We start from the raw sequence: 22,772 nt of genomic DNA, 5'->3' as shown, positions 1-22,772 counted from the left end.
AGTTGTCTAGAGCATTGGCAAGTTAAGTGACTAGTCCAAGGTCACAGCCAGAAGGGGTCAGAGGCAGGACTCGAACCTAGTTTCTTCAGGCACCAAGGCCAGGTCTCTATTCATTACCGATGCCATCTCTCTAGTATGAGGAAATATGAAGGTGGGAAAGGATGCTAACAACTGGAAAGAACTTCTGGAAAGGGGCGGAAACTTGATTGAACCTCGAAGAAAAATTCTATCTGTGAGTGGCAGAGACAAGAAGGAAATACATTACAGGCATAGGGATTAATCTGTGGAAAAGGAGGTGGGAGATGGGGAATTGCTTGTGGTCCAGTGTGGGTGGAGTAGAGGAGTACTTTGGAATAAGGCTGACAAGGTAGATAGGAGTCAGTTGTCTTTAAATACCTGGCTGAAGAATCTAAATGTTATTCTAGAGTCGGCAGGGACACTACTGTAGGTTTTTGAGCAGGGAAAAGACAAGTCTAGACCTTGTGCCTCATTAAGATTATTTTGGCAGCCGTAGAGCTTAGAGAAGAGAGTAGAGAAAAGAGAGACCGGAATATAGGAGAATGAATAGGATGCTGCAAAAAATGCTACCAAATTAATTCACTAAAAGTCATGTAACAGGAGCATAAGAAGTCCTCTTTGTTAGTCTGTTTATTCTTTATTTCAGACATACTTTTTTAAAAGTTAGATTATATACAAAGGCCATAGCAAAACTGGACAGCAGAGAAGCACTTGAGAGAGACATAATGACAGCACTGAGGAGTGGCATCTGGCAGCAAATGAGAATACAAGGAAACTATTAAAAATCAGACATAGGAACTCAAAAAGCACAGTCATATTGAATTAACATACACAGAGCATATCAACGAATATCTAGGAGTACTTTAAAAAAAAAAGCTTTCCCCCTGTCTTGCATGAAGAGGTAGCCCTTCTCCCAAGGCAAACCCCATCTTGATGCACATGTGATCCCACACAGACTGTCTTCAATAACAAACTGCCCCCTCTTTTATGCCCACTCTCTCACTGATCTTCAGTCTCTCCCTATCTATTGTCTGCTTCCCTACAAATAAGCCCAAGTCTCCCCTAACATCTTAACTTGATGCATCCCCAATAGCTATTGTCACAGATCTCTCCTCCCTCTTGCAGCTAAACCCCTTGACAAGGTAATCTACAATTCATGGTTCCACTTCCTTTGCCCTTAGTCTTTTAATTCTCTATAGTCTGGCTTCTGTCCACATCATTCAACTGAAACTGCTCTGAACAATCTCTTACCTGCCAAATCTAAATTGGTTCAAAGAGGAAAAATACTTATACAGTTATCCCTTCCACATCGGTTAGAGGTACAGCACCCTTGTGAGCTGGAAAATTTGAGTAAAATTCTTTGGCCTTTCATACCAAAGATTTCTGATTTTTTTCTTTTTCTTTGTTGGGGTGTTTACAATACCTTGTCATAAAATTTGGGCTAAGTATTTCCTCATAGACTCTGTGTCATCTGCTGGCCTTCATGTATCACCTGTGGCTTCCGCAAAACTCCCCCCAAATTCCCATTTAATTTCTTATGCTGACCCAAGATATATCAAAACCACAATGGGGAAAGTCATTATTTGGAAGGGAAAACTGTGGATACTCAATTGGTAATATAAATCTATCTTACTCAACAGGGAAGTAGGAGAGAAAGAGACTAAGGGAAGAGGGGGTAATAAAAGAGAAGACAGATAAAAGGCAGCAGTTATCAGAAGCAAAGCAGACTTTAGACAGGAGACAGGGTAAAAAGAGAGAAGAATGAACAGAAGAAAATAAGATGGAAAGAAATACACAGTTAGTAATCACAACTGTGAATGTAATGAACTCATCCATAAAATGCAAGCAGATAGCAGAATGGATTAGAAACCAGAATCCAACAATGTGTTGCTTAAACGTTGCTTGAAACAAGGAGACATACACACACAGAGATAAAATAAGGGGCTGGAGCAGAATCTATTATGCTTCAGGTCACCATGTTTGACTTTTCTATAACCTTTAACACTGTTAATCATACTCTTCACCTGGGTACTCTTTTCTCTCTAGGTTTCTATGATATTGATCTATCTTGGTTATTTTCCTATCTGTCTGCCCATGTCTTTTCTAAAATAACCAGAGACAATATAAAATACATGGGAGTTTACCTGCCAGGACAAATCCAGGGACTGTATGAACACAACTACAAAACACTTTCCACACAAATAAAGACAGATCTAAACAGTGGGAGAAATATTAACTGTTCATGGATAGGTTGAGCCAATATAATAAAAATAACAGTTTTATCTAAAGTAATTTACTTATTCAGTGCCATACCAATAAAAATTATCAAAAATTATTTGATAGAATTAGAAAAAATAATAACAAAATTCATCTGGAAGAACAAGTCAAGAATATCAAGGGAATGAATGAAAAAAAATGTGAAGGGTGCCTAGCAGCTCCACATTTCAAACTATATTACAAAGCAGTAATTATCAAAACAATCTGGTACCGGCTAAGAAAAGGAGTTGTAGAACAGTGATTAGGTAGATTAGGTACACAATACACAGCAGTAAATGAACATAGTAATCTAGTGTTTGATAAAACCAAAGATCCAAGCTTTGGAAGTCTGAACTCAACACTTGACAAAAATTGCTAGAAAAACTGGAAAACTGCTTGGAAGAAATGAGGCATAGGCCAACATCTCACACCATCTACCAAAATAAGGTCAGAAATTGATAAATGATTTAGACATAAAGGGTAATATCATAAGTAAATTAGAATAGTATGAAAAAATGTATCAGATCTATCAGATCTATGGCTAAAGGAAGACTTTATGACCAAACACAGGAAGTAAGATGGATAATTTTGATTGCATTAAATTAAAAGCTTTTGTCCAAACAAAACTGATGCAGCCAAAATTAGAAGGAAAATAAAAAACTGTGTGTATGTGTGTGTGCGGGGAGTGGTAAGGGGGAGGATTTTACAGCAAATTTCTCTGATAAAAAACTCATTTCTCAAATATATAGAGAAATCAGCCAAACTTACAAAAATAAAAGCCATTCCCCAGTTGACAAATGATCAAAGGATATGAAGAGATAGTTTTCAGAAGAAATCAAAACTATAAATAGTCACATTAAAAATGTTCTAAATCACTACTGTTTAGAGAAATGCAAATTAAAACATTTCTGAAGTACCACTTCACAGGTATCAGACTAGATAACAGAAAAGGAAAATGACAAATGCAGGAGGGGATATGGAAAAATTGAGACACTAATGCACTGTTAGTGGAGTTGTGAATTGGTCCAGCCATTCTGGAGAACAATCGGGAACTACTCCCAAAGCGCTATAGAACTGCATACCAGCAGTACCACTGTTGTTGTTGTTGTTGAGTCATGTCTGACTCTAAGTGACCCCATGGACTTCTATCTATGGAGTTTTCTTGGCAAAGATACTGGAGTGGTTTGCCATTTCCTTCCCCAGTGTCACCCCATTTAACAGATGAGGAACTGAAGTAAATAGGGGTTAAGTGACTTGCCCAGGGTTGCAGAGCTAGTAAGTGCCTTGGGTCACATTTGAACTCAGATCTCCCTTACTCCAGGCCTGGTACTAGATCCAATTCACCACCTAGCTGCCCTAAGCAACTATAGCACCATTAGCAACATCACTACTAGGTTACTATCCCAAAGAGATCAAAGAAAAGGGGAAAGGATCTATTTGCACAAAAATATTTATAGCAGCCTTTTTTGTGGTGGCAAAGAATTGAAAAATGAGGAGATGCCCATCAACTGGGGAAGGGCTGAACGTACTGTGGTATATAATTGTGATGGAATACTACTGTACTATAAGAAATGATGGAACAGAATGGTTTTGAAAAAATATGCAGACTTATATGAACTGATGCAAAGTGAAGGCAGCAGAACCAGAACACTGTACACAGTAACAGCAACATTGTAAAAAGGATCAACTGTGAAAGACTTAGTTGCTCTGATCAAGACAATGATCCAAGACAATTCCATAGCATCCAAGATGAAAAATGCTACCCACTTCCAGAGAGAGAGAACAGTTGGTCTCCGTATGCAGACTGAAGTGTATTTTTTTTTTTACTTTATTTTTCTTTGGCAAAACCAAACCGAACCTGTGTAATAAAGTGTGCACACCCAAAAAGTAAAAAACAAAAACTTGTGTAGCAAATATTCAAAAAAAAAGAAAAGAAGAACAAAACTCGGGTGACAAAGTATCCCCCCAAAAAAGAGGGGAGAAGAAAAACAAAACCTGTGCAACAAACTATTCCCCTCAAATGCCAACACAACTACCAAATGCTGACAATGTTTAGAAAGGGCATTCCTTTGCTAGTATAGGCTGGATAAGTTAGGTGGCCTCTGGGATCCCTCCAGAATCAGAAAACCCCGCGATTCTGTTTGTCAGAGTATGAAACGTTAAGCAGCGGTAGCTGCTCAAAGTAAATCCTCGTCGCCTGGCGCCTCACACTGGCACTGACAGCTACAGTAGTGCAGGAGTAGCTACAGTAGGCCCTAGACAGGTCGGTGCAAAGGCGCACCCACCCCTGGGGGCTCGCAGTGTCCGGGGTGGCGGGGAGGGGTGAGGGGAACAGCAGCAGCAGCGACGTGCGGCCAGCGCGCGCCTAAAATACACACGCAAGGACGCACGCACGCACGCAGGAGCGGCCCCGAGAACGCAAGCTAACCGTTGTCGCCCGCAGGCCGGAAAAGTCGGCGACTGACAGCCCCGAGGCCTTCCGACTCACCAGAAGGTGATGCGCAGCCCGGGGGAAGCGGCTGGCTTCCGTCCTTTTTCCCTAAATCGACGCGGGCTGACCAACCTAACGACCTAGCGCTTAGCGCGGGCCGGCGGGAAGGAGAACACCGCCCAGCCCCCTCCCGTAACCGGCGACTAGGGAGTGGAAGGGGGTGGGGACGAAGGGGATTAGGGGTGGGGGGCGGGGAGAAGGAGGAGGACCTGAGAATGGCTAGACCTTTGTCTGGAGCTGAGCGGAGCGAGGCGTTTACGTCAGTTACCGCGTCGCCCCCGTTGCCATTAGCAACCGAGGAGGGAGGAGGAGGGGCCTCTGGTTCCCTCTAGAGCTACAGTCAATAGCAACGGCGCCGGCTGGGCCGCCTCAGCCTCGGATTGGTCTGCCCGCCTGCGTGCACCCGCCCCTTAGGTCGTAGAAAGCCTAGGGTACATTGAGGGGCGGAACCTGCGGGCAAACGTCCTACCCAGAAGTAAGCCCGTAATATTTAGGGACTGCCCAAATTCAGCTCTCATCTTAACCTTTCATGTGTCATTGGCTCGTAGGGCATTTTGATGAAGCCTTTCTCAGAATCGTGTTTTTGAATGTATAAAATAAAAGACAAATCAGAATATGATGAAGTTATCAAAATATTTTTAGGCTAATGGGCAAGTCAAGCATCCCTGCTTTAACTATAGAAAGTTGTTCCTTGCATCAGGCCTAAACCTATCTCCTTTTCAGCTGTTGCTAATTGATTTGGAAGGATCATTTCTTCAAGTATTTTTTTTAAGAACTTAGTTCATGTAAGGTGCTGATCTCAAGGAGCTTTCTGACGTTAGGGTAAAATAAAATGTACCTATAAGTCAATACAAAATACGTGTGAAGTAACTTTTTGGTGGGAGAACTGAGTAACTAGCCAGCAGGGGAATCCAGAAGGGCCTCTCCTATGAGGTAGCATTAAAACTGAGCTAGAGAAAATTAAGGATTCCGAGAAACCTAGGTAAAGTTGATGGGTATTGCTGTAATAGGAGACACTTCAAAGGCAGGAGAGGAAATACTGAATATTTAGAACAGCCATTGAACTAATATACTTTATTGATAACCTCATCAGCTGCTGTGGGTTTCACTATGATCTCTTTGCAGACTACATGTGTATATATATATATATATATATATATATATATATATATATATATGTATATATCCCCAATCTCTCCCCTGTGCTTCAGTCCTGTATCATTAAATTGTCTGTTGCATATTTCAAAGTCAACATCCTGAAAACCTCTTAAACTATAGGTCTAAAACTGAATTAGTTTTCAGAAATTCTTAACTAAATCTTTTTAATTTTTGTTAATTATTTCAATATAATTAGTTTCTTTTGTAATCTTATGTATTTTATGCTTTTAAAAAACATTGTGAGAAGTCATCAAGTATGTACTAAGGACCTACTGTGTTCCTGGCACTACACCAACCAGTAGAGTACAAAAAAGGGCAAAAGGAGTTGAGGATGATACCTAAGTTGAAAGCCTAGGTGAACAAGAGGATTGGTGGTGTCCTTGATAGTAACAGGAAAGTTCAGAAATGGGGAAAGTTTGGAGAGGGAAAGATAATAACAAAGCCTTGGGGGACACACAAGAGTTAGTGCACATGACCACGATGAAGATCCAGCAAAAGAGACAGAGGACAAGGCAAGTAAAAAGAGAAGGGGTATATAAGCCTCACCAAACTTCCAAAGAGAACTCCGAAACCAAAAAGATGAAGAACCCTTTTCCTAAACTCCCCTCTTCCAAACTTCCCAATTACTGTTGAAGGTACCATAATTCTTCCAATGTCTTAGGTTCATAATCTTAGCATTATCTCACCCTCCCTCACACCACATATGTAATCAATTGCCAAATTTTGCCCTTTTTACCTTCACACCTCTCACGTTCAAGCCCTTCTCTGCATTCACACAGTTACTACCTTTCTCCAAGCTCTCATCGTCTCACTTAAATGATTCCAATAGCCTCCTAACTGATGCCAAAGTAATTTTCTTTAAGCACAGATTTAACTAAATGACTCCTCTGCTCAACCAATTCCAATGGCTTCCTATTGCCTCTAAGATAACCTTTTGTTTGGCTTTTCTCACCCTACACAACTTAGCCACAACCTCTTTCCAGCCTCACTGGACATTATTCTCCCTACCATAACTGCGACACAACCAAACTGACTTTCTTGCTGCTCCTCACTCCTATCCCCCATCTTCCTAGAATATATGCTGTTCTTGCTTGTTTAGTCATGTCCAACTCTTCGTGACCCCATGGACCATAGCAAGCTAATACTGTCCAAGGGGCCTTCTTGGCAAAGATTCTGGAGTCGTTTGCCATTTCCTTCTCCAGAGACTCCATCTTAACCAACACCTATTTAAGATGCAGCTCAGGCACTGTCCTCTATATAAAGTCTTTCCTGATCTCAACTCCTAGTGCTTTTCCTCCCAGACTACCTTGTATTTAGCTACTGTGAATTATATTTTATTGTATTTTGGTATTATCTTTATACTGTGTACATATTTTATATGTACTTTTTGTTTCTTCCTTAGAATGTGAGATCATTGCAACTAGGGAATGCTTCATCTTTTCTACTTGTACACAGCTTGTAGCACAGTTTCCAGAAATACTAGGCACTTAATGTTTGTTGACTAATTGCCTGATAAGTCTGAAGGAGAATGCTGAGGTCAGGGCAGGGAGGACTACAATGTGAATTCAGTCTGAAAAGATAGAACCAGATTATGGTCACTAGTAAAGTCTGGTCAGGGGGAAAAACAGGTAAGTAGTATAGCACAAGACAAGGTTGAACTGGACTTTGATTGTGTAGGCTGGAGACTATGGATGGGGTCCAGTCAGAAATTTCAGGCCCAGGAATGTAGTCCACAGAATCATGCCATCATCAGTTGACCAGAGGAGAGCTAGGGAAATATTCAGCCTGCAGCTATATACCCCAGGGCAGAGCTTAGACCACCAGCATGTAGATTCTATAGGTGTGTAGGTCTGATCCCAGACCTGGGTTAGGAGTCTGCAAAGATCAAAGCTAGAAGGCAATAATCAGACCTGGCTAAAGTCTGAATAAAAGCTCTGAAAGTCAGCAATTTGCTAGTCTGAGCCACCCAAGATCCTTGAAGAACATATAAATCAGTATTTGGAGGAAGCATTAGAAAGACCCCAGGTAATACTGATCAGGACCAAACAAAGCAACACTATTTCTTCACAGTTGCCCTGGCACAATTCAGAAATTAGGGCTGAATTCAGAAAGCATGGCAGGAAAAATTAATAATAAAGAAATACTATTAAGGTGCCAGATCTTCTACATGTCAACTTCTTCCCAGATTGTTTCCTTCTCTTCAGAGACATTGTCCTGAAGAGAATCTATTACCACATATCTCCTCTCTTAAAGCTGGAAGCCACTACAAGTATCTCTCCTTAACCAAGTGCTCAACAGTGATGCCCCTCTATTGAGGCACAAAGTAATTCTCTATCAATGAGGAGAATCTTATGCAAATGAGGTTGAGCCACTGGTTACATCTAATTTTATGCCAACAAAACTTGATAATTAAAATGAAATAGATTAATATCTACAAATATGTAAAATATTTAGATTTATAGAAGAAATAGAGGATTTAGATAATCCAGTATTAGAAAAATAAATTGAACAAGCCATAAATGAACTTCCTAAGGAAAAAAAAGACCAACTTTATAAATCACAGCCATATAAAAATGCCCTAAATCACTAATAATCAGAGAGATGCAAATTAAAGCAACTCTGATTTCCCATCTTACATGCATGAGATTGGCAAAAATGTGGGAAGAGTGTAGAAAAACAAAATGATGATGATGGAGAGACTCTGGGAAGACGGGCACTCTTAATAAAAGTTAGTAGAACTACAGATTGGTCCATCATTCTGAAAAGTGATTGTAACTATACTCTAAAAGCGTGCATACTATTTCACTCATGATTCCATTCTTCCGACCTAAAATGATACCACCAAGGAGATCAAAGAAAGAGGGAAAAGGTCCACACATAGAAAAATATTTGTAGTAATTCTTTTAATTTTAGCAATATACTGCAGATAAAAGGTGCCAATCCTCTGGAGACTGACAGAACAAATATGTTATATGGATGTAATGGGATATTATTGCTCCATAAGAAATTATAAAAGGAAAGACACCACATGAACTAATGCAGAGTGAGGTGAACACAACAAAGATAAGTTCTATCATAACAATGGGAAGGAATAAAAAATTTCAAAAGACTTCATGGCCTTAATCAATGAGATGACCTTACACAATTTGAGAGTACCCAAAGTAAGCTCACTTTCCGATAGAGGTAATGGACTCAAAGGCAGAGGATGTGTAACTAGGGATTCACAAAGTGTAACTGATGCAATTTTCCATGTAGAACAGGTTAAGGAGCCTCCTTTAGAGGAGGTCATGATGTTGTGTAACAGAAGTATTTGAAGAGACTTTGGAATGTTACAGACATTTTGTAATGAGTTTTGGTTTGTTGACCAGAGATGGAAAGCATCCTCTTTGGCTACAGTTCTGGAACTGGAACTGGGGGGTGATTTCAAAAAGTTATGATCATTTCGTCTGCCTCTTTACCTTCCTCTTTGCCATAAAAAAGTTGGATTATGGATTGAAAATATGGATTAATATCTTATTCTTCTTTATATTGCACACATCTAGCACAGTGAATATGTAATAAGAGATAGCTCCTGGACCCTTAATTCTTTAACATAAGATATGCCCAGAAGAGGAAACCGCTTCAACCAACGCACCTTCTTTAAAATTTATGTTATGAGGGAGTTACCTACTGAGGGGTACAGCAAATCTGTGTTTTCTGGCTTTAAGGCCACTTACCTAACAATTACATACTGCTCCTCCCATGCATTGCATTAATTTTGACAATGTGATACTAGACTCAAAACAGGTTTTATTTGAGAATGCTGAAAAGCAGCCCCACAAGGGGGCACCAAAGCTTAGTTTTTGGTTTTGAGGTGGTTTTTTTTTTTTTTCTTTAAACTTCTATCTTAGCTTTTGACAATCTATTTTCATTTGCTAGTTTTTCCTCTTTACATTTATTGTCATTTTGGGAGGCCTCAGCCTGTAGTATGAAGGCTAAGCTAGCTATAGGGTATCCAGGGGTTCAGATTAGTTAGGACTGAGGCAGGTGTGGGAAGCTAATCCTTTCTCAATGAAGACTTTGGTATTTGTATGACTTTTTATAGCCAGGTTAGCTCTAAAACAAGAGTTCTTAACCTGAAGTCCACTGACTCCTGTGGTTAGATTTCAGGGGGGTTGGGAATTTAGATGGCAAAATTTTTTTTCACTAACTTGTTTTCCTTTCTAATACTATGTATTTTCATTTAAATCTCAAGAGATTTACAATGTACGGAAAATATGCCAGTCACAAATATGTAATTCAGGATTGATTGTGGTAGACCAAAAGGAGAGAATAAAGGCAAGTCATTAGGAAAATTTTTAAAGGAGATGGTGAATGGGAGTAGTATCTGAACTAACTCTTGAAAGGAGAGATGGATTTGGACAGGAAGACATGAGAAGGGAGTATGTTCTAGCCTTCTACCATACTTTCCCCAGTGGGATTTCTCCCTCAGTTTCTGTCACCTGGCATTAATTAATGTAATGAGACCTTCGCCCCATACCACTGAGGACTGGCAATTTTACATATATTACAAAGAGCATTGGAGACAATTATGACCCATGTGAGCTTTGAATGATAAGGATGGTATGCCACCAGAGGTCTGGGAGCCAGAGTTCTTGCTAGGTTTTTTCCATGTATTACAAAGGAATACTGGAAATTTCGCATGGTGTAGTAGATAAGACATTGGACTTGGAATGAGGAAGACCTGGTTTAAATACTGTCTCAGACACTAGCCTTGTAACTCAGGGTAATTTACTTAACTATGTTTTGCCTTACTTTCCTTATCTGTAAAATGATGGAGTTGGACGCTATGGCCTCTAATATCATTTCCAGCTTTATATTGATGAATCTAATGCACTAATATAAAGGGCAAGATCCTGAATAGTTTGGCTGGAGTACTTAACAATGCATCTCTGGGCTTTAGTTTACTCACTTGTAAAATCAAAGAGTTGAAAAAGATGACTTATAAAATCCCTTTCACCTCCACAATCCTAAATTATTTCAAGAGTACATTAGGTGCTTTGATATACATGCTAACACTTTTTGGTCAATAGGTCAACATTGAGGTTTCAAGATGTGCTGTGGGGTTGTCTTGAAAGAATTCGCAGACTCAGACCATCTCCAACCCAAGCAAATGCCCTTGGCAGGCTGGGCTCCTTAGTAGCTAACAAAGCAAGACAGGGATTTTTATAAAGCAAAAGGTGCAATTACATTATTACAGAATACATGAATATTAAAATATAGGAGGGGCTTATTGATATAGGAGAAGTTCTAACCTTGGTAGAGCTGTTCATGCAGCTACCCATAATTTATACAGAAAAGCCCACTAGGAGGGTATTTATGTATGATAATAATATTATAATAAGCCTCTCTATGTCATAAGTTTACTTTAGGACAGTTCTTTGCTATTACTCTGCAGACTTCCACTTGGTCAAACATCCTGCTCAGTGTCCTGTTGGTGCTGCTTTCTGATTGGCTGGCTGTTGTGGTCCTGTCTGGGGTAAGATGCATAGGCTGGCTCTTGTGGTCCTATCTGAGACTTGATGGATGATGTAATTGAGAACATGGGCATATCTGTTATTCTAGTGAGGCAGTGAGGCATATGAGGAAACTGAGATATTGGATCTGGGAGCAGTGGCTAGGATTCCATTAGTCAATACCATATGGTGCATTATAAGTATACCTTGGACACAGAAGTTCAATAGTATTTATTGTATGAATGAGTGTGTAGCAAGATGCTATACTTATTTTCCCAGAGAGGCTGGCAGTATCTCCTCCTCAGGGTTCTAGGGGCACTCTTGAGGCATTGGGGGTATTCTATAATGCTGTTGGTTCAAACCCCTGTTCTAGTGTGATTCCCCCATTGATAAGGGCCAATGATTAGTGTTACGGTTTCATTTAACCAGTTAATCAAATAGTTTTTATAAAAAGATATTTACTGAATAAATACAATAAGAAAAGAAGTTACAAAATATAGTTAAAAAGCATTTCCCCTAAGACTGGGTTCCTGCTCTTTCTTAAACCACTAGATCCCTGTGGAGAGTGTGCTCAGACTTAAAGCAATTTCTTCACAGCATTCTTTCCTCCCAGCTGATTTGCAAAAGTGGGGTGGTCACTCGATGAATCATTGTTTCAGGTAATTTCTCAGGGCCTTGCTGCTGGGCTGCTGGACCAAAAAACCTAGCAAGAATTCCCAGCTGTTGAATGGAAAGATGGATTGCATATGCAGAAATGTCTGCACATGCTTCAGATGGTGAAGCAAGGCATTTGCATTACACAGCATCCTACCTTTCCATAAGCAGGCCCTCTAGCTTTTCCCACTGGGGACCCTGTTTATAAGTGAATATAGAAATGACATTCTCAGTGACCAGAAAGAATTAGTACACTTCCCAAAATAATGAATTCAGTATTCAAAAGTGACTTACACACCAAATGGAATAGATACTACTTTTTAGCAAAGCATATAGAGATGTCCAAAAACAAAGTAAAGTAGTCATTTCTTTTAAATAAAACTTTGATTTATCTTTTCTAACTTTCTGTACAGTAAACATGGACAATTCTGCCCCCCCCAAGATTTCATAATGCATTTTAGAAGGGGAAATGTGCAAATCAAATTATCTTGTAGTTCCAAGAATTTCTTTCATCCCATTGGAAACACATTATCTTAATATACAAACAGTTTTTTTTGTCTTTTACTTCTCCACCCTTCTAGACCTTAGAAAGAGTAATGTTAGCCATTGCCCTTACCAAGTGGGCCTGATAATGTGAAGCAGTGTGACTCTCCTTCCTGCCAAAGTTATTCATTGAATTTTTCTTCATTTTTTGTCACGTTGTGCCAGCAGAGAGATCACATGCAAAGTTTTGGCTTATACTAAGCAAGTGCAATTCTTCCTCCCCCCTTTTTAGATTGGCAGTTTTTTCCCTACTTTACTACAAGGTATTTTGTAATAAATATTAATTTAAGAAAGGAGATAATGTTCAGTTCTCAGAAGTAGCTATTGAAACAGCCTCACATTGTCTTTTGTGTAAAATACATGGACTTTATATAGAATCATAGAATTTTAGAACTGAGAGGAACCTTAGGGACATCCCAGTTCAACATCCACAAAAAAAGAGTGAACTACATGATTTCTAGTAGAATGTAAACTCCTTCATTGTTCAATACATGGTTGTGGTGGTGGATGCCACTCATCCCTGCTACTGAGGAAAGCTAAGTCTGGATTATTTCTGGAGGTGAAGAAGGCTAAAGTTGATCTGGTATCCACACAAAGTCTGGAATCGATATGGTGAACTTTGGGGAAGAGGGGAAGGGACGGTCTACTCAAGCTGGCAACAGAACGAGGTATTTATACTGCTGATCAGTACAGGTATTATGTCTATGTGTGGCCACTGCACCTCCAGTGTGGGTGAGAAAGGGAGAGACAGAGACACAGAGACAGAAACAGACAAGGACTGAGAGAAGGGAGAGGAGGAAGGTCAAGAGAGAGACAGGAGACACAGAATAGCTTTGTGGTTATTCATTTCAGGATTGATGACTGGCCCCAACTACAACTAAGTGAGGTTCATCGCATAATACTGATTGAACCTGTCACTAGTTAAGACAGGAAGCACTTAGCGATAAGTTCTTTTGGAGTTGGGGAGGCCAGGTGAAGGTCAGAGTCACAGGGTGACTAATGCAAGATCAAGAAACCAGGAATCACAACAGGATCTAAGACAGATGCTAATCAGATGTGAGGGCTCAGGTTTAGACTGTAATGGTCTGGTGCAGGGCAAGTAACAGGATGTCAGGTTAGACAAAGTGTTATCCTAATTTGCCACACTCATTCACTGGGCTTGTCCATGCTTTTCCTACTATGCATAGCCACATATAAGTGCACTCTGTTCTCCAATTTCTCTTGAAGATCCATTAGTTGAAAACCTCCTGCTGTCACTGCCCTTGTTGTTCCAAAGCCTCCGAGAAGCATTGGACAATTATTTCAAAGTTTGTTACTGTATAAAATTCAATCTTTATTTTAGTATCCAAAGTTAAGCATTCTTAAATATACAGTACAATATAGTTTATATTGTAAAGTCTGTTTTATTGAATGTGATTTATCTATAGTATACTGGCATTCTTTTATAATGAGCCTAATTATTTTTTTAATAAAGTTTTATTTTTTCTAATTATTAGACATTTTTTTCTCCAAAGAAAACCAGAGAAAGAGTGGAGAATGAAGGAAAAAAACATCTTGAAATAAATAAGCATAGTAAACAAAACAAATATTCATATTGTCAAAGCCAAAAATTTTGTATCCCATTCTGCATATTATTATATCCCTGCATATTACCGCATCTTTGCATATATCTCTGTCAAGAGGTGGGGAGCATTTTTAATATGACATTGATCCTCTGGAATCATGATTGATCATCACATTTTCCAGAGTTCTTATTTCTTTCAAAATTGCCTTTTTTTCTCCTTTATTTCTCAAATCAGCACTCAGTATCTGCCACTCCCTTGTAAGGAGCTAAGTTTTATATTGCTTTAAGTAATCATTTACCTTACCCCACCTTCCATCTCAAACTCCTCTTATCCGATTGGCCCCAGCCCAACATAGTCCCCTGCTCACTTTATTATACTTCTGTTACTATAATCATTTTAAACTTGTCATGCTTAACCCAGACAAGGATAAGGTTCATAATATTCCTTACCCTCCCAAATGTATGTTTCAGTGACCTTCACCAATTATAAGAAATACTAAACTCTTCCCTCTACATTAGCCTTCCTTTTTTTTAAATACCGAAGCCCAGATATGGGTTTTCTTTGTTCCTCAATGGCCTTCAGATATAATGGTACTACACAGGGATAATACTTTATTGTCTCTTTTAGAATACCACTGGAATATCATCTAAGACTTTTGAGGGACTCATACTTATTTAGTTTTCTTAACTTTCTTTTTCTCTTGTGCTTGCATTTCAGAGACTCCACCCAAGTCTGGTGTTCTTAAAAGAAAATTTAGAAATAAATCTGCCAAGAATACTTTTTTGTAGAAGTATGCTCAATTTTGCAGAATAACTGTTCTTGGATTCAAGCCATTTCCCTCTGCTTTTTGAACAATCATATTCCAGTTTTTCCTTTCATTTCTCATTAATGATGAGGAATACCTTAGCAATTCTGACTGGAGTTCCTTGGTAATTCGATGAGTCTTTTCCTGGCTGCTCGCCATATTTTCTCTTTGACTGAGAATTCTGGGCTTCCTTTCTGGTAGTGTCCAATGGACATGAAAACTCTTTACACGACAGTTTTGGATTACATGTCCCACAGAGCTTTGGATTGAAGAGATTATCTTGCTGAGGAGAGATTCTCAGAGTAATATTGAAACACTAATGTTGAAAAGAGAGGATGGTTGAAGAGGATCAGCAGCTAGATGGTACAGATGATAGAGCACTGGGTATGGAGTCAGGGAGATCTAAGTTCAAATCTGGCCACAGGCACTTACTAGCTATGTGACTCTAGGCAAACTACTTAGCTTCTGTCTCAGTTTCCTCAGCTGTGAAATATGGATCATAATAGTACGTGCCTCTCAGATGATCAAATGATATAATATTTGTAAAGTGCTTAGCACAGTGGTTGGCACAGGGTAAGTAAGTGCTTTTCCTGTTTCCTTCTTTCCTTCTTGAATAGAAGAAAAGGAAAAAAGGAAAAGCCTCAGGGAGAACAGGAAGGATGGGAAGAGATGACCATTCCGAGATGTCTTCCCTGTTCTTATCTTCTACCGGGTCGCCAATAAAAAACTATTTACCTTCAACAGACTGTTGAATCTAGACCAAGCGTGAATGATCTGGAAATGAATGGAGTATCACACAGAGATGACATGTGAAGCTGTCAAGGTTCCCCGTGACCAGCTGAAGCATTCTGTGAGTGACAGTGAGTGCCAAGCATTGCAAGAATATCCACTAGTTCATGCCATTAGTGACTGGACCATCCCTCTCATAGGGATGTTGAGAGACAGAGGTCTTGGCCTGTATTCCTCGACTGTTGCAGAAGATTGGCCCAGGTTGGGTGCAAAGGTTATACTCCCACCTGGGCATATTTGAACAAATTTGGGGTTGATTTGAAAGTGATGGTTATGCTTTATGGTATTTATTGTTTGGTTTTTCTTGATATTACAGCACTTTCTGTTTTAAGCAAAATGTTCTTTTGGCACAAAATGTAAAGTCAAGTGAATTAATAACCACTGGGGAAGAGAAAACACAGAGGGATGATGGGGTTGTTGGCATGAATTTGAGTAGATTGAACCTGAAACAGGCTTTAAAAGAGTTGGAAGCAGTTAGGCTCTGACTGCAGTTCTAATTTCATTCCTTACTGTCACCTCCAATTTTGTATTCATCCTCCTAATACTCTTGGGGTTCTTGAGGCCATTTTATTCTCTTTTGTGGTGTTTGTAGTATTACACAATTATTCTTTTTGTCTGGAACATTCCCCATGGCATTCCCTTACCCTGTAGTATTTATTCATTGTTTTAAAAGGTTTTCTTTGCTCGTTCATTTTCCCATTCTCTGTGCATTTTGTTCTGCAGGGATTTCTTTCGTTTCCCACCTTTTAGTTGTTTAAGTTTATTTTGCTCATTTCTAGCTGTTTTAAGGTTATTAAGGGAAGCTGAATTTATACACAAATTTTACTTGGCGATCTTGCTGGAAGTCCCTGAAGCTTGCTTCTGTCAGGGTAATCCTCAGAGGGTCTTAAGTCCTTGCCCAGAGATCTTGGAAAATCTCCACTGAGTATCCTAATAGACGTGAAATAATATCCCTATTTGCAAGAACAGAAGTGCATTATAGTGTATCAAAATGTTGTGGGCTTTTTTAATAGAGGGGGGAGGTTTATTTTTAGTCATTATCAACTAGTTGGTCCTAATTAGTTTTAGAAAGGGGTATTTACTAATATGATATATTAAGAACATTTGATAAAAAATCATGTCCCCAAAGGGCTGGAACACACTGTTCCAGAGAACCAACCCATATGACAGAATTTTTTTAAGCAAAAGAGACAGAAAAAAAATAAAACCCATTAATTCATCAGACTATCTAAAAATACGTACAATATTCCACACTCTTTGACTGCACATCTCAGCAAAGTAGTAGGAGTACACTTCTCATGTGTCTTCTTTGAGGCCATGCTTATTCTTTATAATTTTACAGCATTCATTTTCAATTGTTTCATAGTTGTTTTTTCCAATTTACATTGTTACAGTAATTATTATAATGCTTTTTTTGGTTCTGCTTACTTTACTTTGCATTGGTTCATCATCTCATCATTATTATGATGGCATTTCTATAGCAACTATTATGTGTCTGGCACTGTGCTAAGCACATTTTAAATATATTATCTTATTCAATCTTCACAACAACTTTGAGATCCCCACTTTACAGTTGAGAAAACTGAGGCAAACAAAGGTTAAGTGGCTTGCCCAAGGTCACACAGTAAATGTCTGAGGCTGGATTTGAACTTAGGTCTTCCTAATTCAAGGTTGAATGCTCTATCCACCATTCTACCCTACCTGCCTATAATTAAGTTTTTCATGCTTCTCAGTATTAATCATATTCATCATTTCTTATAGCATAGTATATTGCATCACACCCCTGTACCAAAAATCTGATTAGCTATTTTCCAAACAATGGGCATCCACTTTGTTCTCAATTCTTTTCTGCCATAAAAGTACTACTGTCAATATATTGGGCCTTTCTTTTCATCAGTACTTCCTTAGGGTATATGCTCATTAGTAGAATCTCTGGATTAAAGGGTATAGACATATTAGTCATTTCATCTGCATAATTGCAAGTTGCTTTCCAAAAAGGTTATACTAATTTAAAGCTCTACCAACAACGTAGTAGTGTTCCTACTTTCCTATATTCCCTCCAACATTACTATCCCCTTTTTTTTTGGTTATCTTTGCCAATTTCCTGGGTATAAGGTAAAACTTTAGGGTTGTTTTCATTTGCATTTCTCATCATAAGAGATCTGGAGCACTCTTTCAAATGGTTCTTAATAGTGTACAATTCCTCTTTTGAAAGCTATGTCTTAATATCTTTTGGCAACTTATTTATTAGAAAATGTTTTATGGATACATATAAGTGTAAACACGTGGATAATTTCTTAGTTATATATATATATATATATATATATATATATATATATATATATGAATACAAAACCCTTATATGAGACTCCTACCCCCATTCACCTACTTTCTTTATTATCTTAGATGCACTAATATTGCTTGTGCAGAAGCTTTTCAATTTCATGTAATCCAAATTATTTCTTTATCTTTTGTAATTAAGTCTACCCATTATTTGCTGAATAATCTATCTCCTACCCATAACTGTGGCATGTATATGATCTAATTCTCTTATTTTTTATGGTATGATCTTTAATATTCAGGTTGTATTTTTATTTTGAATTTATTGTGGAATACGATATAAGATGTTGGTCTTAGCCTAATTTCCGCCAGATTGCTTTCTAGTTTTCTTAGTAATGCTCATCAGAAAGGAAGTTCTTTCCTGAGTAATTTATGCTTTGGTTTATAATTTATAGATTGTTGAACATTGGGTTTCTGAGTTAATTATTTCTGCTTCTCCTTTGATCTTTTCTTTTGATCTCCTCTATTTTTAACTAGTAGCTAATGTCTTCATAATGTAGTCTGAGGTCTCTAAATCCTTTCTCCCCTCCATTCCTAATTTTTTCAATATTTCTCTTCACATTCTGGATCTTTTGTTCTTTCAAGTGAGTTTTGTTATTATTTTATTGAGTGCTCTGAAATATCTCTTTGATCAGTCAGTCAAAAAGCATTTATTAAGTATTTATTATAAGCCAAGCACTGTGTTAAGCATTGGGAATACAAATACAAGTAAAAAGAGAAGCTTTCTAGGAGTGCGCATTCTAATTGGGGAAGATGACACATAAAAGGTAGCTTGAAAAATACAGGGAGGAGGAAGGTGGAGAGCACGATGGAGGAGTCTGGGGAACAACCTGGTAAGAAATGAAATGGTGACTGGCTTGGTGGCCATTTGTAAAAGACCATTCTGGGAGGAACCATTCATTGAGAGGGAGGGGCGACAGGAGCTGAGAGCATTTCTGAGTTGTGAATTCCAGGGTTACAGTTACTCATCTTCTAGGATAAAGAATTTTCTGTGACATGATGGATTGTATCCTGATGAGAAATGAAGAAAATTAAGCTTTAATAGTTTAATTGGTATAGCAGTAAAACCATGATTTGATTTAGATTAGTATTGTCATGTTTATTATATGGCAAGGCCTAGGCATGACCAATGAATATTCTTCTAGCTCTTTAAGTTATTTTTTTTATTTCTTTTAAGGTATACTTTGTTATAGAATCTATCCAGGTATTTCTCTTTTTCTTTTTTTCTATTGGTTTATTTTCTACATTGTAAAAATTTAAGCTCAACTTATCATTTGCCTCTCTTTCTTAATGATATAGATATTTATCTCTATAACTTTGCCTCTCAACACTCCATTGACTGATCCTATTGATTTATATCTTGTTTTGAGAAGAATAAATTGATTATCTATAATTTTTAATTGATCCTATTTACAGTTAATTGATTTTGTTCTGCAACTGCCTAAGTCATGGTTTTTTGTCTCTGAACTTGGTTCAGAAATTCATCTGGTTTGTAATGAGTTAAGTTTAGAAATTAATTCTCTTGCTAATTACTATTATATTCTTGTTTCAAGAAAATCTTCTATCCTTGGAAAAGTGTGGGTGGACACCAAGGAGTTGGGTTTAGTATCTTTAAACTACTGAGCTATCATTCAAGGATGTCTGGTTTGCTGTCCAAAGAAGTCTGGCCTACTATCTCTAACCTTCCAGGTGGACTCAAATAATAAACTTCTCTTGGTCGTAGGAGGGAAGGAGGGAGCTGTTGGCTAGCCCCTCATTCCCAGCTTCCAGCCAATCATATCCTTCCCCACACCTCAGTTGAATGACCAATCATATTGTCCTCATCCCCATGATGCCCCCAACCCTGTAACCAATTGCATTATTTCCTCATCTACTCTGTTCTGTTCTTTGTTCTGTGCTTATCAAAAGGAGCTACATCTTGAGCTAGGAGTAACTTTGACTTACATCCGTTGACCCATTCTACTTTCAGGTTTGGGCCCTGTTAATAAAATGTTATATTGCTTGGAAGAAATATGCCTCAGTCTTTTTTTTTGTCGAATATCACTGGCTACAGTTTGGAGTCAGTTAGTGGTGTGGTTGCAGTCAGGAAGACTAGAGTTCGAATCCTTCCTCAAACAATTTGTCTTGCTTAACCATGGCTTCATCTCTTTTCACTTGTTTCCTATTCTGTAAAATAATGGCAATAATAAAACCTGCCTCAGAGGGTTGTTGTGAATATCAAATGCAATAATACATATAAAGCACTGAGCAAACCTTAAAGTGCTACATCAGTTATTATTTTGAATTCTAGTATAATAATAATAATAATAATTCATGTTTATGTAAACTTTAAGAGTTGCAAAGGACTTTATATACATTATCTCTTTTCAGTCTCACGAGACTCTTTAGGTCTTGTGGTACTATTATTACATCCATTTTACATATGAGGCAATTTAAGTGACTTATCCAGGATCACATACCCAGGATTTTAATCCAGATTGTACTGAATCAAAGTCAGCCTTTTCTTTATAAATTTTACCGCAGATTCATTAAGTTCATGTGTCTTTAAAATTGATCTATTCTTATTTTCAGTAAAACCTTTGAACATAATATAGTCCCATGCTTGTTTTTAATGCTTCTTTAAATTCAACTTGCTCTTCCCACTTTTGGTGATTTAGTGATGGCATAGGAAATTTTCAATCACTTTTTCATTTTGAATCTATTGAAATCTTTCTGGTTAGATGTGTTTTCTTCAAACAATTATTGTTGGATTTAGATTTGAATCCATTCTGTAAACTTCCCTCACCTTTTTTATTACAGGGCCAATAACTCTATATTTAGCTTTATAGTTCTTAGATTGGTCTTTTCTATTGCCAAGCCTTTTGAATTTTTTGTTTTACTACTGTTGATTACTCCTCAATTTAACTAAACCTCTCTAAACAAAATTCCTATCTTTTGTTAGTAACTATATGGCTTTAAAAACTTTTAAATTTCCCTGCTATAAAAGATAGGTGCTTCATTTCATTATTATCCTGTCCTTTGCTCCTCTTATTGTTTATGCCTTTTCTTTACCTGAAACCGAAATGTTTTATGGTTTAGTTTTATGGTTTACTGTATTATAAAAGTTCTCACATTTAGTTAGCAACTGGCTTCTGTTGATTTGAGAAGTATGAATTATTTAAAAACACATCTTTTTTGCATGGAGGCTTGATTATTGTTATATAACATCTTTTACATTTATATTTCAAAGTACAAGTGCTTCTTCATAATAGTATTTATTTTTTCTGAATAGATAATTTGGGATTAATGGCTCAAACTTTTTAATGTTAAATGTGCTATATTCCAATTATCAGATCCTGCTTTGTCTTCTTTGAGAAGTCTGCTGTGGTTGTGATTGATTTCTCATGTCATTCATGTTTTTTTGAAGTTTGATGAATTTTTTCCTTTGTAGTGTTAGAATTTAACTTTCATGTTTAGGAGAGCTAAATTTAGGATATTTCTGGTGATGTTTCTGGATGTTACTGTCTGTTATTAATGTTAATTGTTGAATGTTTTCTTGAATTACATATTAATATATGATATTTAGATTCTTTTATTTTTCATGTTTTTCTAATGCATCAATAATCCCATTGTTTAGATCTTCCATTTTAATGTTTATGTTTTCCAATTTCTTCAATAATTGTGATTTTCTGTTCCTATTTTTTCACATTTTGTGCTGTGTGCAGTTCCGTTTGTTATTTTATTAAGTCCATTGCTGGGTGCTTCTAATGATTCTTTTTGAGGTTTTCTTTTATATTCTCTCTCATTGGTATCTTCTCAATTATTTCTGCACTACCATTTTTAGCATCTTTTAATTCTAACTTTGGATCCTCCTATCATCATCATCATCATCATCATCACCATTATGATTTTCTAAACCAGTATTAATTCTTATATAATTTCTTTATATGTAGTCTACTTAAGCATGCCTGGTGATATTTTGCAGTATTTCTTTTTTTCCATATTGTTTTTGGTACCAAACTGCTTCAGTTTCCCTCTCTCTCTCAACACTGCTACCCTACATTTCTCACTTTCTATTTTGGTTGATTTTTATTTTGTGACCTTTTGCCATTTTTCTTTACTTTGGTGTTTTTATTGATGATTTTTGATGGATATGGGAGAGGCTTGGAATCTCTCACTCTTTCATTCTGACTGTAAAAGACTCTCTAATGCATTTATTATAATATTTATTATAATTTTCTGTCTTGGTCTCATTCCCCTATGGACTGCAAAGTCCTTGAAGGCAGAAACTATGTCTTATTTAATCTTTATATTTTCACAATGCCTTGCTCAGTGTTCTATCTATATTTGTACCATACTCTAAAGTCTTAAATTGTAACACAGCGAGCATTCCCTATTACTAATTGTAGATTATGGATATTTGTTTATTGCAGATTATGGGGTTTGGTTTAAGCAGAGACCAACAATACAGTTCATCAAGCACTAGGCCAAAAGCCTTTCTTCCAGAATTACAATACCAGTTATCAGGAGAGTTTAGGATCATGAAGGAAGAAAAGTCTAAATGAGGTGAACTTCAAGACCACAGGTAGACTTTTTCCAGTGGCCTAAGGAGAAACTCCAAAGCCCCTAGTAAGATTAACCCTGAGGTATTTTTACCAATATGATATAGCCTTCCACAA

Source organism: Trichosurus vulpecula, chromosome 7 (assembly GCF_011100635.1).
Source record: "Trichosurus vulpecula isolate mTriVul1 chromosome 7, mTriVul1.pri, whole genome shotgun sequence".
NCBI classification, from domain to species: Eukaryota; Metazoa; Chordata; class Mammalia; order Diprotodontia; family Phalangeridae; genus Trichosurus; species Trichosurus vulpecula.
The sequence above is the reverse complement of the archived record's forward strand: the minus strand, read 5'-3'. Positions refer to the sequence as shown.